We start from the raw sequence: 2500 nt of genomic DNA on the forward strand, positions 1-2500 counted from the left end.
ACATTGTTAGGTCTGTCGCAGTCAGCCTCATCAACAAACGCATCCTATACCTCCAGGAATTTAAAGAAGGCCTGAACATGTATGGACTGGCAGACATTGTTACAAATCAACCAAAGGTCTGCCAGCCTTTCTTTGTGAAAGAGCAAGTTCAGAATGTGGATGTCAATTATTTGTTCAGTCTCATTAAACCAGAATCTTCTCCAGCAGGCTCAACACGACGAGGGCTTCAAGAAATGCTGATGGACAACCTCCAAGACTTTCTCATGGCCTTAGATGAGGGAGCTATTACTGGCTATGATTGTCCAGCTGCATGGAATTACACTGATGATCATCTTGATAATATTCTGAAGGAAGTCACAGAGGAGTTAGTTGAGAAGTTTCACACAGCTGAGTTGACATCAGCTGGAGTAATGGGATGGCTTACAGGCCAGAGACACAGGCACTTAAATGGAGGAAAGATCGAAATTATTGCAAAGTTTGATCATGAGTGTTTAATCCGAAATCCATCACACACCATTTGTTTCCCCTTAGTAGGTGCCTGTGGCATGGAAATAACATTTCCAGTGAGCCACATGGAAGGATATAATGCATTTAAAAATGTATTTTTGTTAGCTTTTTGCAAAGGCCAGGCTTTTGGTAAACCATACGTTTTAGCTCCTTTTTGTAAGTTCTACATTTTAAGTTCCCAGTTCCATGTTTGATAGCTGCACATTGTTAAATTTCTGTGACACCACATCATGACCTGAACTAGGTTATCTTGCAAAGTATTTGGACATCATTATACGATTTGACTTATCATTTGGATGAAGATATACATGTACAATGCAACATCCAAGCCTAGTAACGGTAAAAGGGTAACAGATAATTCCACATTGACAGTTATCAATTAAGACAGTGTAAGTATCAGAAACATGGGTACTTGTATTGTCTCAACTAAGACTTTATTTGCTATGTTGCATTTAGAAACTGAACTTTTGAAACCTTTCTGCATACTAACATTGATCGATGAAAGCCAAAGAAACCACAATTTGTAGCCTTCAAATTTCTTAAGTTAATCTATTGGAAGGAAATTACTTGAGCATAAACACCACTTTACAGAAAGCGTTTTTGTTTGAAAGTGATATGCCAAAACACAGCTGTAGTCTATTTTGCTTGTCATCGTAGCAATAGTTCTAATATTACATCTTGCTACCATATAGTACAGTACTGGCCGCAGGAATAGCAGCATTACACGCGCGTATCATGCGTGTAGGTCCGCCATATTGCGCGCATTTTACACGCAAATTACGCGCGCGTTACGCGCGAGTAAAAAATACACGAAGTTGTGAGTAAAAAAATTACACGCAAATTCTTCACAGTGCGTGTAAAATTTTACACGCAGAGTTTCGTGTAAAAGAGGGCAGAGTATTTAAAGTTGTACATCAATTTGTAGCGGCTTTTTCACGAAGAACAATGTTGCATGTCTAAAAGCACTACTGGTTTCCGAAGAATTTATTCAGCTTTGCATGCATCTCAATATTTTCGCAACAAGTGTCCACTTTATTTGAATAGTCAAAAATTGATTTGACTTGTTTTGCCGCTGTGGTCATCGTCTGAATATCACCGCGTGTTTGGATGCTCACCGCATGTTTGCGTTCGTCTCATTTCGACGACCGTTTCACTGGGTGAAATCATTCCTGAAATGAAAAGGCTGCGAGTCGGGTGATAAATCACAGCTGCTAAGGCGAATATGTTATAAATTACAAGTAAAAGCAATGATATACCACGATGATGTTCCATTTCATTTTCCTTTCACCGCTCACCGCCGGTGAATGAGCGCGTCGCCGATCTATTTTAGAATAATACCAATGTTTACCCTTCTAAACTGCCCATTTGATCTGATCTGAGAATAAGACCGAAATAATTTTGCTCCAACAGCTTATTACATTCGCGGTTTAAAGGATTAATTAATTTTTTTGGGTCAAAGAAAGTTAGTCCGCCGACCAAGAATCGATAAATGAACTGAGTGGCGGTTTGAAACATTCGCTGAGCTGTAATTAATTTTGAACACTTAATTCTACGCAGCATACAATTTCACCATCGAAAAACGACGCGATACGCTTGATTTTTCTGTTTAACCAGAGGAAGACGTGTTTTAAATTTTCATGTTACTTTCGCGAGTTTAAGAACACCCAGGAACCAGGAATTTTAAGAATATTTTAAGAATAAAGCCAAGGCTGAGATTTTGAAAAAGATAGATATAATTTTGTGTGTTGAAACATCAATAAATACAATATAATTTTATGTTTTTTAACTTAACCGTATAAAATTATTCCTTTCTCTGAACGGCGAAACTAGCCAACAAAACGAACAAACTATAGCGATGAGATGGAGCATGTGTAACGCGATACAGATCTAGATACCAAACATTTGTAATTGGTACTCCAATAAATTCTAAAACGGAAATGTCATGAGCTATAATTTAAGAATAATACAAGAATATTTTCAGCCTAAAATCAGA

At 37.8% G+C, this 2500-nt stretch overlaps 1 long non-coding RNA gene and 1 pseudogene across 1 annotated transcript in view; one reads left to right on the forward strand and one right to left on the reverse strand.

Moving 5' to 3' along the window:
- Window position 1, forward strand: part of LOC138059607 (uncharacterized) — a 1228-nt pseudogene extending 1227 nt beyond the window's left edge.
- LOC138014459 (uncharacterized) overlaps window positions 1-2500 on the reverse strand; it is a 51603-nt gene that overhangs the window by 26008 nt on the left and 23095 nt on the right. The window lies entirely within an intron of this gene.

This window comes from Montipora capricornis, chromosome 8 (genome assembly GCF_036669925.1).
Source record: "Montipora capricornis isolate CH-2021 chromosome 8, ASM3666992v2, whole genome shotgun sequence".
In the NCBI taxonomy this organism is placed as follows: domain Eukaryota; kingdom Metazoa; phylum Cnidaria; class Anthozoa; order Scleractinia; family Acroporidae; genus Montipora; species Montipora capricornis.